The sequence below is a fragment of the Grampus griseus genome (genome assembly GCF_964374135.1).
Source record: "Grampus griseus genome assembly, chromosome: X".
Lineage (NCBI taxonomy): Eukaryota > Metazoa > Chordata > Mammalia > Artiodactyla > Delphinidae > Grampus > Grampus griseus.
The window spans coordinates 94,486,300-94,503,114 of record NC_138999.1 but is presented as its reverse complement, the minus strand read 5'-3'; the positions used below and the strand labels follow the sequence as shown (position 1 = coordinate 94,503,114).

At 41.1% G+C, this 16,815-nt stretch overlaps 1 protein-coding gene across 7 annotated transcripts in view; it reads left to right on the top strand.

Annotated features, from left to right (window-relative positions):
- Window positions 1-546: 546 nt before the first annotated feature.
- ACSL4 (acyl-CoA synthetase long chain family member 4) overlaps window positions 547-16,815 on the top strand; it is an 84,191-nt gene continuing 67,922 nt past the window's right edge. For 6 of the 7 annotated variants that reach the window (XM_082681086.1, XM_082681084.1, XM_082681081.1 and 3 more), the window contains exon 1: window positions 11,006-11,164. The gene's annotated coding sequence lies outside the window, so the exon portion shown is untranslated. Of the gene's footprint in view, window positions 766-11,005; window positions 11,165-16,815 lie in introns of those variants that run through there. The other variant, XM_082681083.1, reaches the window with a different exon arrangement.

The following is a 16,815-nucleotide window of genomic DNA, read 5'->3' as shown; positions in this document are numbered from 1 at the left end:
TTCTTCTTTATTCTGTTCCACAGCAGTGAATTCCACTGTTCTCTCTTCCAGGTCACTTGTCTGTTCTTCTGCCTCAGTTATTCTGCTATTGATTCCTTCTAGTGTATTTTTTCATTTCAGTTATTGTATTGTTCATCTGTGTTTGTTCTTTAATTCTGCTAGGTCTTTGTTAAATATTTCTTGCATCTTCTCAATCTTCGCCTCCATTCTTTTTCCGAGGTCCTGGATCATCTTCACTATCATTATTCCGAATTCTTTTTCTGGAAGCTTGCCTATCTCCACTTCACTTAGCTGTTTTCCTGGGGTTTTATCTTGTTCTTTCATCTGGTACATAGTCCTCTGCCTTTTCATTTTGTCTATCTTTCTGTGAATGTGGTTTTTGTTCCTCAGGCTGCAGGACTGTAGTTCTTCTTGCTTCTGCTGTTAGCCCTCTTGTGGATGAGGCTATCTGAGAGGCTTGTGCAAGCTTCCTGATGGGAGGGATCGGTGGTGGGTAGAGCTGGGTGTTGCTCTGGTGGGCAGAGCTCAGTAAAACTTTGACCCACTTGTCTGCTGATGGCTGGGGCAGAGTTCCCTCCCTCTTGCTTGTTTGGCCTGAGGCGACCCAGCACTGGAGCTTACAGGCTCTTTGGTAGGGCTAATGGTGGACTCCGGGAGGGCTAACACCAAGGAGTACTTCCCAGAACTTCTGCTGCCAATGTCCTTGTCCCCGTGGTGGGCCACAGCCATCCCCTGCCTCTGCAGGAGACCCTTCAACACTAGCAGGTAGGTCTGGTTCAGTCTCCTATGGGGTCACTGCTCCTTCCCCTTGCGTCCTAATGCACACATTACTTTGTGTGGGCCTTCCAAGAGTGGAGTCTCTGTTTCCCCCAGACCTATTGAAGTCTTGCAATCAAATCCCACTGGCCTTCTAAGTCCGATTCTTTGGGAATTCCTCCTCCAATTGCTGGATCCCCAGGGGGGAAGCCTGATGTGGGACTCAGAACCTTCACTCCAGTAGGTGGACTTCTGTGGTATAATTGTTCTCCAGTTCATGAGTCACCCACCCAGGGGTTATGGGACTTGATTTTATTGTGATTGCACCCCTCCTACCATCTCATTGTGGCTTCTCCTTTGTCTCTGGATGTGGGGTATCTTTTTTGGTGGGTTCCAGTGTCTTTCTGTCGATGATTGTTCAGCGGTTATTTGTGATTCTGGTGCTCTCACAAGAGGGAGTGGGTGCATGTCTTACTCCACCATCTTCAGATTATTTCTGACTTTAGAATATTTCTGAACTTTTACAGTTTCTTTTATACTGTGCAGAAGATAGAAAGATCAGAAGCAAACAGGAATGAAAGAGCTAGTGTTATAAAATTATATTTGGCAGATACCCCAAATGTCTTCCTGGCCTCAACTCCTGAGAATATCACATTTTCCATAACACTGCAAAGTTCCTTTCTGATATCAGGTCTTACTGGCCTTGAATATTTGCTGATACAGTTATATTTAACTGTATCATAGCAGGAATGTCATAAAAGTGGCAGACAGGAAATATGGAAGGCATATAGATGGGGCAAGTTGACCACCAACTCCATGTATCCATTGGGTAAAGAGGAGGTTGCAACCTCCTCTACAAAGGAGTGGACCTTTGTAGAGTAGATTGACCACATGCAGATAATTGACAAATGCATTGGAAGAGTTTACTTTTTTTCTTTAACAAATTAGGTAATGGAGAAGAAATCATCTTTCCCCTCAAAATTTCCACTTGCTTTCTCAGACACATTCCACATAAATAGAACAAACCATATTTTCCTGTTTTTTTTAAATGATATTCCTGATTGTTCTTTTAATCTGAGCAATACAGGGCACTTTAATAAATGTGGTTATGGTAATTTTGCTTATGATTAGATTATCAAACGTCTGGCAAATTGACATGAGGTCGGCAATGTAGCAAAATAGGTTGAGCTTTGAGCCCAGTCAGGAGATCTGTGTTCCGGTCCCCAGTTCTGAAATAACTAGTTCTGTAAACTTGGATAAATTACTTAACCTCTTGAAGCCCCAGTTTCCTCATTTGTAAATAAATGAATGATTGGACTCTAGATTATCCTTAAAGTCCATTACAGCTCTAAAATTCTATTTGAGAAGTTCATGTGTTATGTTAAATTTCAGAGGCAATGCATACTATTTCTATGTTTGCATATATAAAAATTAAAACTGTTGCCTCAGTTCAAACATGTATCAACAGAATAAGTTAAAAAGGAGAAAAAAATAAGGCCTAGGGACACAGGCTTTCAAGTTCTGAAGCCACGCTCCTCTTTGTGTACTGGCTAAGTGCCTCGGTATTTTCTACATGTGATGATCTGTCCTCTGCCCTGAGGTTTCTTAATCTAAGTTTTGCAATGTGTGTCGTAGATATTTGTTTATCAAACATAATGCAACTGGCTCAGACAGGACATAACACTACTTCCTAGTCGGTGGCTAAAACATTTCTCACCTCCTGAACTTTACCAGTCTTAAATTCCATAACTTCTGTGACCTCAAATGAAGATACCTTGACTTTCACTTAATCTGATGATGGATTTTATTTTTTGCAGGAAGATACTGGGTTTTGAAACGATCCCCTCCCTTCACTTGTGGAAAACGTTATACTAAATGATAAGGTGATTCTGCCCTGCCACCCATACAGCTTCCTTCCAGGCCTTGTGGCACAAGACCTGGGGAGCGCTGGGTCATTTCATTGCCATTGCCAGGGGAGTAAAACTGACAACTCTAGTCCCTGATGAAGAGTCAAGAGCTTACGATCTATCTGGGAAGGGTTATGTTACATGTAGGTAAAGCATGTTCATAATCTTGGGATTAATATACAAAGCCAATGGAAAAGGTGAAGCTGGTCATCTCAGATGAGAGTAGCTGACGTGGTCTTTGCATTAGTATTTATTTCCAATTTTAGAGGTTTCCTCATATTAGGATGCTACCAGAAAACTACTAGAGCTAATCAATGAATTTGGTAAAGTAGCAGGATTCAAAATTAATGCACAGAAATCTCTTGCATTCCTATACACTAACAATGAAAAATCTTAAAGAGAAATTAAGGAAACTATCCTATTTACCATTGCAACAAAAAGAATAAAACACCTAGGAATAAATCTCCCTAAGGAGACAAAAGACCTGTATGCAGAAAACTATAAGACACTGATGAAAGAAATCAAAGATGACACAAACAGATGGAGATATATACCATGTTCTTGGATTGGAAGAATAAACATTGTGAAAATGACTGTACTACCCAAAGCAATCTACAGATTCAATGCAATTCCTACCAAGCTGCCAAGGGCATTTTTCACAGAAGTAGAACAAACCATTTTAAAATTTGTATGGAAACACAAAAGACCCCGAATAGCCAAAGCAATCTTGAGAAAGAAAAACGGAGCTGGAGGAATCAGGCTTCCTGACTTCAGACTATACTACAAAGCTACAGTAATCAAGACAGTATGGTACCAGCACAAAAACAGAAATATAGTTCAATGGAACAGGATAGAATGCCCAGAGATAAACCCATGCACATATGGTCACCTTATCTTTGATAAAGGAGGGAAGGATATACAATGGAGAAAAGACCGCCTCTTCAATAAGTGGTGCTGGTAAAACTGGAGAACTACATGTAAAAGAATGAAATTAGAACACTTCCTAACACCATACACAAAAACAAACTCAAAACGGATTAAAGACTTAAATGTAAGGCCAGACACTATAAAACTCTTAGAGGAAAATATAGCCAGAATCCTCTATGGCATAAATCACAGCAAGATCCTTTTTGACCCACCTCCTCAAGAAATGGAAATGAAAACAAAAATAAACAAATGAGATCTAATGAAACTTAAATCTTTTGCATAGCAAAGGAAACCATAAACAAGACAAAAAGACAACCCTCAGAATGGGAGAAAATATTTGCAAATGAAACAACTGACAAAGGATTAATCTCCAAAATATACAAGCAGCTAACGCAGCTCAATAACAAAAAAACAAACAACCCAATCCAAAAATGGGCAGAAGACCTAAACAGACATTTCTCCAAAGAAGATATACAGATTGCCAACAAACACATGAAAAGATGCTCAACATCACTAATCATTAGAGAAACGCAAATCAAAACTACAATGAGATATCATCTCACACCAGTCAGAATGGCCACCATCAAAAAATCTACAAACAATAAATGCTGGAGAGGGTGTGGAGAAAAGGGAACCCTCTTGCGCTGTTGGTCGGAATGTAAATTGATACAGCAACTATGGAGAACAGTATGGAATTTCCTTAAAAAACTACAAATAGAACTACTATATGACCCAGCAATCCCACTACTGGGCATATACCCTTAGAAATCCATAATCCAAAAGGAGACATGTACTACAGTGTTCATTGCAGCACTATTTACAATAGCCAGGACATGGAAGCAACCTAAGTGTCCATCAACAGATGACTGGATAAAGAAGATGTGGCACATATATACAATGGACTATTACTCAGCCATAAAAGGGAAAGAAATTGAGTTATTTGTAGTGAGGTGGTTGGACCTAGAATCTGTCATACAGAGTGAAGTAAGTCAGAAAGAGAAAAATACCATATGCTAACACATATATATATGGAATCTAAAAAAAAAAAAAAAGGTTCTGATGAACCTAGGGGTAGGACAGGAATAAAGATGCAGATGTAGGGAATGGACTTGAGGACACGGGGAGGGGGAAGGGTAAGCTGGGACAAAGTGAAAGAATAGCATTGACATATATACACTACCAAATGTAAAATAGATAGCTAGTAGGAAGCAGCTGCATAGCACAGGGAGATCAGCTCAGTGCTTTGTGGCTACCTAGAGGGGTGGGATAGGGAGGGTGGGAGGGAGATGCAAGAGGGAGTGGATATCGAGATATATGTATACATATAGCTGATTCACTTTGTTATACAGCAGAAACTAATACAACATTGTAAAGCAATTACACTCCAATAAAGATGTCAAAAATAAAAACTGTACTAGATAAGATAAAGGCTCTATCAAACTTTATGATCACAGAATTTTATCAGAAAAGTGGTCTGTTCTGCACTAACTTAAGACCTGTTTTTCATATATTTATTACTTCTTGGCTATTTTTTGTTAATTTACAGGTGTACTTTGCATCAGTGCTTTCCTTGTGTTTCTGTATTTAGTCTTTCTCTTAGCCCTAGGTCAGCTTGTTTATTTCCCAAAAAGAAGCAGCTTCTGCAAAATGCTGGGAAAAATCCTGAATGTACACGAATAGGGATATGACTAATACATTATGGTATACCCGTACTATGGAATACTGTGTAACAGTGAAAAAAGGATGAGGTAAAATTCTTTAGATGCCTATCTACATACAAACATAATGACATGGAATAATGTTTGTGATATATTATTAAGTGCATAAGAGCAATTTGTAGAGCAATATGCGTAATCTCATTTTGAAAAAATAAGTATATGTGACTGTATATATGCACAGCGAACATTTAGAATGATATATACCAGATTGTTTACAGTTATGTCTGTGGAGAGGTATAGAGATTCTTTTAGTTCATATACTTCTATTTGAACAAAAGAAGTAAACACGCACTTCATTTGTAATAATATATATATATATATATATATATATATATATATATAAAATAAAGAGACAATCAGGGCTTCCCTGGTGGCGCAGTGGTTGAGAGTCCGCCTGCCGATGCAGGGGACACGGGTTCGTGCCCTGGTCCAGGAAGATTCCACATGCTGCGGAGCAGCTGGGCCCGTGAGCCATGGCTGCTGAGCCTGCGGGTCCGGAGCCTGTGCTCTGCGACGGGAGAGGCCTCAACAGTGAGAGACCATCAGTGGAAAGTGGGGCTTGCTGTGTGAAAATTTGCTTTGTAAATAGCCTTTCAGAAATGTATTATTCCATGTACAGTGGTGTACAGCTACTAAGAGTTTGTCCACCTTCATATAGGACCTAATCTGCACCATGGCTCAATAAAGAGCGAGCATAGTCTCAGGCAGGAGCTGATTCATAAACTGATCTAGACTGCCATACTTAAATTTTGCCCAGGGGCAATAAAATCAGATTTGTTGAACTCTTTCATAAATACCATTGAAATGAGCTTGCAGAAAGTTGAGGTTAGCCACCGATTCTGAAAGTTGCCAGTGTGGATGGATTAGATACATATCATAGCCAAAAGTGACCCTCAAAATCTATGAATTCGCCTTCAAGGTATTTGCTTTAAATGTCTTTTTATAGGAAGGGTTTTCCCTGGGTCTAATATAGAAGTAGGATGTTCCAAAATGAGACTTTGCTTCTCTCTTAGATGGGTTTATGTGATAATGAGATGGACATGTGAAACATTACTTATTCAGTCATATGTACATTTCCTTTGGAATAATAATAGTATCCACCTCATAGACTCATTGCGAGGGTAAAATGAAATAATACATGTAATGTGTTTGGGGCAGTGCCCGGCACATACTAAGTATTCAATAACTGGTGGCCATCATTATCCAATCACTTGCTAAAGATTTTCCATTTGAATAACAATAACTTGGCCTGTACCAGTTGCCATATATGGTCCAAGTGAAGGAGACATATTTCTTACAGTATTTTAGTTTGAAAAAGGATTGCTTTGAATGAATGTTTGAAGGTTTAAGCAGAGTGAATACCTAGGTGTAATGATGGGGCTTGTGGATTTCATAGAAGGCATTAGAAAGGGTACATTTAGAGGATTGAAAAGAATGGGGGTTGGCTTGGAGGTCAGAGAGTGATTTAGTGAATGAAAGTGAAGGTGGTGGTTGTGGACCACTTCGAAAGGGATTTAGCCCTTGGCTTTAAAGAAGTCACTAAATAAATAGGAGAATCTGGAGAAAGATAGGTGTGGTGTAATGGAAGGATACGAGTTTTGGTTCTAGTTTCCTTTTTTCTCATCTGTAAAATGAGGAGGTCAAAGTTAGTAATTAATAGCCACCATTTTCTACATGCTTGCCATAAGCCAGGCATCTTAAGAGCATGATTTCATTGAACCCTCCCTCAGAAAAGCCTTATGAATGAGGTACCATTATTATCCTCAACTCGCATATGAGGAGGCTGAGGCTCAGAAGAGGTTATATAACTTGGTCTAGGGTGGTCCAAGTCCAAAGCCCAAATAGTTTTCCTCCTGCTACTCTGACTCTCTGTGGCCTCCTGACTCTAGTAGCCAATGATTCTGAATAAGGGACATTTACAAATTTTAAAATTTTAAAATTTGGCTTGTCTTTTAAGAATGGGTGATGAAATCAAATCTTCTTGTATGTGAAAAGGAAAGGAAAATTGAGATTTAAGGTGAGTTATGATATCGATGACCTTTTCCCCTAACATTACTGGGCTAGAATCACTACAGAAAATGGGCAAAATATAAAAAAAGGTAACTTTTTGCAGATTTGATGACTACCACCGCCCAGTAATTTGCCTCTGGCCTTATGGATAATATGAATATTTATTTTTGGGAAGGTTGCTAAAGCAGTTTGCAAGGATATTGTGGAGGATTTTATTTAGAGGGGATAGGAATTCGTTTTTCAAAAGAGAAAGAACGAGTTAATGAGAGACAGTCAATTCAAGTTTCATTAAAACCCTGCTGGGATTTTGATTTGGACTTTACAGATGAATTTGGGAAGAACCGAGTTTTTACTATACTGTGTTTTCCCATCCAGATGCGTTCAGTGTCTTTCTATTTGTTTTGGCTTTTCAGTTAATTTAAAAGCCAGTGAAATGTACTGGAATGACAAGAAATCGTTGTTTGAACAGATAAAAAAGTCATTTCTCAAAAAATAACATTAAATCTAGCTGCAGTGTCTTTGGCCATTTTTTGAAAGGAGTAGCCTAGGTTATTATTTATGTTCACAGTGAGAGCATCTTCTGCCTAGGTTTCTGATTTCACCAGTTGTTTCAGACATGCCATTGAAGACAATATTTGGCTTGGTTATTGGGTCTGAGAAAAAAAAAGGTCTCATGAATGACAAAGCATAACATCATTTGTCTATGCAAATATTATTATAAAGTCCTGCTGCTTGTAGTGGGACCAAAAAGGAAATTATTATTTTACAAACATGTGAAGTATGTTTAACATGCAAAGGCTTGTTACACAGTCAATGAAGAACAGTTGTTTTCTGCCCTTCCATAAATAACTAATGCCAAGAGCAGCCTGGCTATCTGTTTCAGCTTCTTGTTACAGGAGAATAAAATGGGCAAGGCCTATATATCAGTACCCGCTAACAGAGCTGTCTTGGTAAATTCTGTTTGCCTTCAGTTTAATTTCCATGCTTTCGGTGGCTTTTATGTTGTATTTTGAATCTGTCAATTGCACTGTACGTTTTCCTAACTCTTCTCCATTTTCACATGTTTATCTCTTCTGTTTCTAATTGGACTAATAGTTCTGGGAAAAACTTATTACCCAGGAAGCCTGATGTAGTGGTAGGCACCCCGGTCTAGGAGTCTTGGGAACTGTGGTAGGAAATCCGGGCTCTGCTACTAGTTAGTTGTATGACTAGGCAAGTCATTTAACCTGCATCTGTTTCTCTATTTGTAAATGGGATAATAATCCCCTGTCTTCCAAACTAGTAAACAATGGTGCAAATGTTCTCTCTAAAATGTCAGACAGTTGGCTGGGGGAATGTTTTGTTCCTGGGTAGTTGTTCTGGAGGGTTTCTGAGGACAAGAAATTAAGCAAGGCTTATTTTGACCCTGAAAAAGTGAAAAAAGAGCAGCTAGAAATAGTGTGGATACACTTGGTTTCCTTTTTGTAGATGTAGCTCTTTTATCCTCTTCACCCGGGGTGTGGTTAAGTGGAGAGGAAAAGGTGGGGTACAGTAGGTGATAAAGGTAGCCAGAACTGTCAGCATTAATGAATAGTGTAAGTGATAACGATCTTGAAAATTCAACTAGTTTCTTGTCTGATAAGTACCTCTATATCTATATTTGCAGACATCCTTATACATAGGTATAGATGTAGACATATGCATACATACAAACAAAAACTGATAGCTTCAGGCTCTTCCCTTTATACCTTGTAAAGCTGGAAGAACTTCAGTAACCTAGGACTGACTCAGTGTTCATAGGAAGTTACCTAATTGAAAAGGTCTGAGCTCAGTGACTGCTAGTAAAGGAAATTGACAAGAGTACTCTTTCATTATGTGTTCTTTTTCATTTTGGTCTGATTTACGTGCTACACTGGGTCTGTTCTGTGTCTGTGTTTTTTTTTTTTTTTTTTGCGGTACGCGGGCCTCTCACTGTCGTGGCCTCTCCCGTTGCGGAGCACAAGCTCCGGACGCGCAGGCTCAGCGGCCGTGGCTCACGGGCCCAGCCGCTCCACGGCATGTGGGATCTTCCCGGACAGGGGCACGAACCCGCGTCCCCTGCATCGGCAGGCGGACTGTCAACCACTGCGCCACCAGGGAAGCCCTGTGTCTGTGTTTTAATTCCACCACTAGACACTAAGTTTATTGAGGGCAGGGATGATCATTTCTTTGATTTCGTTTGTGTTAACCCTATTGTACATGACAGTGCTCTGTCACTGTAGGTACCCAGTGAATTATATAGCTGAGAAATGATTAGTTATTTCTGGTATTACAACAAGATCTTGTAAATAAACATGACAAACTTGTTGGTTGAAGTCCTGAACTTTCTAGGTCAATCTCGAAAAAGGAAGTTATATGACTGCCATAGCAAAATTCATAGGCATATTATATATAAGTGGGTGGGCCTGTTGGAAATTGGATGAGTAATTCCACTTCAAAGAAGTAACATACAAAGGCTGTAGCTCTATGCTCTCCAACTGTGGGCCTCCAACCACGTACAGTGTCACCTGAGATGCTTATTAAAGATTCATATTTCTCAGCCCTGCTCAGATCCAGGTATCCATATTTTAACAATCACCCCAGATGATTCAGATGCATACTAAAGTCTAAGAACAACTCTAGCCTGTAACCTGAGGTGGTCACACACACACACAAACACACACGTTGTTACCTCCAGTAATTCTATGGAAGATACAAAACAGCGAGTGAAATGACATGTCTGTTCCTAGCAAGAAGAGGAAGGTAGTCCTCCATTATGCATCAGACAACTGGAAGCATACTGGCATTTTCTTTCTTTTGGTGATATATTCTTGGCAGTTTGTCGTGGCTCATTTGCAATTATGGTCTGTCTCTTTTGAAACCCCGAGACAGTTCGCCAGCATTTTATTTTTACCAACAATTTCTTGACTCTCTTAGGAACAGTATTTGTAGGACTGGCTCAGAAACAACAATCGGGGCCAGTAAGATGTCATAGTGCTGCGGTGACGTTTCCTTATCAGTTATGAGCTTTTTTGCCATTACACCATCGTGGAAATGCAAGGCATTAAGTGAAAACCCTGCATTCCTGTAATATTTCATAAGTGGGGATGGCTGGATGGGGTCTTAACGTAGTGAGAGGCGAGATAAAGGGAAGAGAGGCGTTAGCTGGGGCTGGGAGAAGCAGGATGTCTTAGGCAAAGAACGTTAAGATCTCTCTCTATAGGAAGAGCAGTGAAGTCCGAAGATGAATATCTTGAAAGGGCAGCTGGAGGACGACCCGAGGGGAACTTTCATTCTGGGGTGGAGTTCTGGGAAGCGAGCGCAGGTGCGGGAGTGGGTCCGTTCTGCACCTCGCTGAAATCAGGCGCCCGGACCTCCCGAAAACACGCTCAATCACTCGGCCCCGGGGACTGGAGCTGGACCCTGCGGTGAGCCCGCGGGGCGCCGTTAGCCGGCTCAGCTCCCCCGGAGCACACCGAACACCCCCCCCCACCCCGCCGCTAGCAGCCCGCTCGGGCCCTCCTTTTCGGCTGACGTCGGGGTGAGCGGAGGCGGGAGCGTGGGTGGGCCGAGCGCGCCTTCGCCGGCGATTCGGCCGGCTGTGCCACACCACCGCGCGCCCCCGCTCCGCCCGCCCCTCCGGGCGCGTCTTTTCCGGGCCCGCGCCACGCTGCGCCTCGCCCCGCCTCCTCCTCCGCCGGCCCTCCGTGTGTGCGCGCGCCGCTGCGGCTTTTTCTCCGGCCTCCGTGGCGCGCCCCTCCTTGCCCCAGCGCTAGCGGGCACGCGGCTCCTTTCCACCAGCCTCTCGAGTGTCGACCGGCTGCGGAGACGCCGCAGGCAGCGCCTCCGGTGAGTAACCCCAGCCGGCGAGGCTCCTGCCCCGGCAACCCGTGCCCTGTCGCTGTGCCGGGGCCCCCGCTCCGGCCAAGCTATCGTCCCGCACCTGAGCCCGGAGGAGGTTGAGGGGACGTTTCCATTACCGGAATCCGCTCGCTTTCTTCTGGAGCTCGGGCGTTCTACCCTCCCGCCTCCTCCGGGGCCGGGAAGATTCCCGAGGTCCCGGTATCATCTCCTTTGCTGAGGTCTGGGGTCCTCGAGACCCTGGCCTGCCTCTTCTTGCCGCTCACCGCCCTCCGAGAGCCAAAAGCATCTTCCCGATCGGGGTACTAGGCTTTGCCATGACCCTTTCTTTCCAAATGAGCACATCAAGGGCTCGCCAGACCTCCAAACGACCTTTAGGGCGCTCCTGGACCTCAACTCCATTTTGTCCCCTTCGAGTCTCTCTATATCTGAGAGCTAGGGGATCTCTCTGGCCCTAGAAGCATCCGCCCTTCGAATTTGAGGGATGCCCTAGCTTCCGATATACTCTTAGCTTCCGTATCTTTAGGTAGGTTAGAAAAACGGCTGGTTTCTAGCAGAAACATGCTCTTATTTTTTCCTGTTCTACCTATCTACATCCTTGTCCTCCATGGGTGCTGTATATTTAGCATCAGCTTTATTCACTTCCTCTTCCTCTCATTCGATTGCCCTACAGAAAGAACTGTGGTCGATGTCAATAGCACAGAGAAGAATCGAGGAGAATATGATTCACTGCCTAGCCCCCATTAAGGGGTTACATATTTTAAATAAGACGTCATTTCTTCTCTTCACTCCAGCCATCTCCTCCTTCAAAGGCATTTTTTTTCACCCTCTTGAAATGACTTTGCTCTCATCGTTTTCACCTTAAAAAAAAAAATCATCCCTCTAAGAAACGGCGAGATGGAGAATAAGGGCTAAATGGCATTTAAATGAACCCCTTTGAAAAAGTAAGCAGTCTGCTTTATTGGTTAATGGTTTGATCAACGCCTCAGTTTCCTCATTTACAAAAATGAGGATGTTGAACGAAGGTTCCTTCTAGTGTTTTGATTCCAGGACCTCTAAACTCATGCTTAGTAACATGTTGCAGCATAACGGAGATTTAACCTGATGAAATCCTCATTTCCCGGTAGTTGCTTGTTGCTACGTTACTTTTTCTTTTATATTGCCTGTAACAGATAGTTTTACCTGCTCTTGGTACATAAGGCTGTAAGCAGAGATCCAATGACTGTACTGTCAATGAGCATATCAATCAAGATTTTAATAGTGTGAGACCTCTTCCTCGGATTGTAATAGAGCTCATCTTTACGATTGAAAAGAAGTGTGAGACTTGTAAGAATAATTAACACCCTCTCTGCCATTTAGGTGGAGGATGAAACATTAAACTGTTAGTCTGCTCGCACCACAGAATAAAGTACTTTATTGTTCTGATAGGAGAAGTAATTTGACACCTAAAAATCCACAGAAGGTGTAATGCAACAATTAACATCTTGAATAAATTCAATTTTCCCCCTAAAACCCCTATTTTAAAAATAAGAGATTCAGATTAAGATTTTTTGTTTGAGTGTTTTGGGTAGGGGTGGGATGGGTGGAGAAAGGACAGGCTTGCCCAGTTCAGTGAGAAGAGAAATGAATTGGGACTCTGGAGAGGCTCAGGCGCCAGTTCCAGTGCTAGCTGATTGTATAACCTTGAATAAGTCACTTTACCTCTCTTCATTTTTGCATCTGTCAAAGGGTCTTGATGTTGGCAGAATAATCCGTATAAGTCCCCCAATTTGAAAAATACATATATATATATATATCTCACAATTTGCATTAAGGCTGTGCCGTAAATCCTTAGTTAAACTAAGCTAAGGTAAATCCTTAGTTATTTAGAACGTTTTTCTGAAAGATCTGCTTACACTGGTTCCAATCTATATATGCATAATTCTTAATTCATCCTTATCAAATGAATTACTATATGTGGAAGTCTATAAATTGGGAAGCATTTTACAAAAGTCAGGATTGCTAACTTAAGCTTGCAAGTGAAGGGTGTGTATACCACACTTTATTATTATTTTTAAACATTCAGGGCTTTTAAGAAATTTGTACGGGAATGTATACATACTGCCTTGTAACTGTAATTGGCTAGGCGCTTGAAAAGAATATGCAGGCATCTCAGTCATTCATTCATTTGTTCGTTCATTCAACTTATCTTGTTCCTCCATCTGTCACGTATTTTGTGCCAGGCCACTAGGATATGATGGTTAAGAAGACAATCCTTACCCTGCAAGGTTTAGTTTTATAGTTCAGGATGGAGGTGATGATGGTGGAAGTTTTGGAGAGACAGTTTGTATGTCAGTTTATTTTTATTAACAACAGTCAAATCAGGGACAGAAGCAAAATCCTGGGGAAGTTAAGACTCCCCAGGGGAGGAGGAGATGATTGTAGCCTGTAGGCTCTCTTCTTGGCATTTCTTTTTTTTTTTCTTTCCTTGACTTTCAGTTTTTGAGACTTTAGCAAAAATGAAAGCTTTATTTTTTCCACTCCTGCTATTGGTTGGTCTTATATATTCTTTATCTTCCTTTCTCTTTTAACTGTTTATTTTAAGATAGTTGTAGTTTCTCATACAATCATAAAAATAATCCCCTTTAATTTTCCCCAGTGGTAACATCTGGCATAACTGTAGCATAATGTCACAAGGAAATTGAGACAGATACAGTCCATCCACCTGATTCAGAGATCTCCAGTTTTACATCCACTCACTTGCGTGTGTGTATTTAGTTCTATGCAGTGTTACCATATGTGTAAATTCGTGTGACTACCACCACAGTCAAGATACAGGACAATTCCATCACCCCAAAGGTCTCTAATGTTGCCCTTTTATAGCCACAGCCATCTCCCTCGCTCCCTGATCCCTGGCAACGACTGATCTGTTTTCCTTGCCTATAATTTTGTCATTTCAAGAATGGTATACAAATGAAATCATGCGATGTGTAATCTTTTGAGATCGACTTTTTTTCACTCAGTGTAATTCCCTGGAGATTCATGCAGGGAATGTGTCTTGTATCAATAGTTCTTTTTCATTCCTGAGTTGTATTCCATGCTGTGGATGTATACAGTTTAATCGTTCACCCATCGAAGGACATCTATTTCCCGTATTTTGTAACCTATTATGAATAAAGCTCCTATGAAAAATTGTGCACTGGTTTTTGTATGAACATAAATTTCCATTTCTCTGGGATAGTTGCCCAAGAGTGCAATCGCTGTTCGTATGGTAGTTGCATGTTTAGTTTTATAAGGAACTGCCGAACTGCTTTCCAGAGTGACTGTGCCATTTTACATCCCCCCGCCCGTGCCCCAGCAATGCATGAATTGTGCTCATCCTTGCTGACACTTGGTGTTGTCACTATTTTTTATTTTAGCCATTCTGATAGATATGTATATAGTGATATCTTGTCATAGTTTTAATTTGCATTCCCCTGGTGGCTAATGATGTTGAACATCTTTTCATGCGCTTATCTGCCATCTCTGTATTTTCATCAGTGAAATGTGTGGTCGTGTCTTTTGTCCATTTTCTAGTTGGATTTTTTTTTTTACTGTTGAGTTCTGAGAGTTCTTTATATGTTCTTAATACTAGTGCTTTGTTGGCTACATGGTTTGCAAATATCTTCTCCCATCCTGCAGCTTGCCTTTTCGTCGTCTTCACAGGGAAGTTTCGCAGAACAAAAATCTTTAATTTGGATGAGGTCCAGTTTATCAGTTTTTCCTTTTATGGATCATGCCTTTTGTGTTAAGGGGTCTTATGTACCTTTGTTATTTAATTTTATTCCTTGCTGTTCTGTATAACATCCAGTACTTCTGTAAGCATTGTGAATATTGTTTTCTTTGAGCAATCCTGGAGCTCAGATGTATTCTTTGAACTAGTGGTCTTGATGGCTTTCAGTGTGTGTACATACTCATACATGGTCTCACTATATTAAAATGGCTGCCATCCTTTTGTGCCTTAAAATATAATTTCTGCCTTACCGGGCAGTCAAATGAAACATAAAAATTAATATTTTAAAATTAAGTAGACACGTCATATGCCAAGGAGATTTTTGGTTTCACTTTCTAATTTTAAAATATTTTGGCAAAACTGTATAGTTTCTAATCAACATTTGTGGTAAGTAGTCCAAAGAAAAACAATCGTGTTCTCATTTAAATGTACTTTGAAAGTCTGCTTCTGCGTTTTAAGTAGTGAAGTTGCGAATATGATGATAGATTTAGTAGGCTTTTGCTACTCAGAATAGTGAATAGAAGACTGTTGAATTTGTCTGTCTAGACTGCATGTTTTTCTTTTATAGTAGCTACTTAATGTTCATTTTAATTATCTTTTGGAATAAGCATTAGTTTTAAGGTGACTTACAGTGTTATATTTTGAAAAATAGATGTGCTCATATTATGAGAACTTACAGGAAGAGCTTAGTGATCGATTTTTAGAGTATTCATTTCTGTAAGGTGGTACTGAAATTATTACTTGTCCCTTCAGTGTCACCATATTTGCTCAAATAAGTGTATAGCCAGGGTAGTGGATTTGAAAAAGATCAATCGTTGGTATAAGACAAGGGCTGGTAAAATACTGCCAGTGGCCAAATCCTGCCCACCACCTGTTTTTATGAATAAATTTCTGTTGGAACACGGGCACATCCATTCATTTATGTATTGTCTGGCTGCATTCAAAATACAGTGTCAGAGTTGAAACAGAGAACTTATGACCCTAAAAGCCAATTTACTCTCTGGTAAATTTTACACAAAAAGTTTGCCCAGAGATAACGCAACCTTAAAAATTATTGAGTCTCTATGTTATAAAGGAAATTTGACAAACTTTACCTTGACTTTTAGTATCTTTTAGGTATATTTCCATGGGAAATTGTGGTTCAGAACAGTGTATTCATTTTCTTTAACTAAGTCTGAAGGCACTGTGGTCTAGGAGCAGCATTAAGGAATGGATAGAGAGTTGGGAAGGTTGATGTTGTTGTCCTCAAGTGTGGGGTATTTCAGTGTGAATGTCAATCTACAAGTATGGCAAATAGTGAGATTCAGAAGCAGGCCTGTCCAGTTGCGATGTCCTTTGGAGATCCTGCTGTAAGCCAGAGCGGTAACGACAGAGCCAGGTATATGGCAGCACTGTTGCTCCTGCTCCCCAAACTTCTGTGATCTTTTTTTTTTTTTTTTTTTTTTCCCGGTACGCGGGCCTCTCACTGTTGTGGCCTCTCCCGTTGTGGAGCACAGGCTCCGGACCCGCAGGCTCAGCGGCCGTGGCTCACGGGCCCAGCCGCTCCACGGCATGTGGGATCTTCCCGGACCAGGGCACGAACCCGTGTCCCCTGCATCGGCAGGCGGACTCTCAACCACTGCGCCACCAGGGAAGCCCTGTAATCTTTAAATACATAGTAGTTTGAGCCTATCAAGCTGACCTTAAGACTGGCTGGTTTATTATTTTGTTTGCACAGCTTCCTTTCGTACATTAGAAGTTCACACTTTAGTTCTTTTAAACGTCCTACCTACAAGTAATGTTGAAAATGGAAATTGAGTTAGCACTGTGGGCTGTATATTTGGAAAGAAATGGATCTCAGCCTCACATCATACACAAAAATACATTAAGGATGTATTTTAAAAATTTC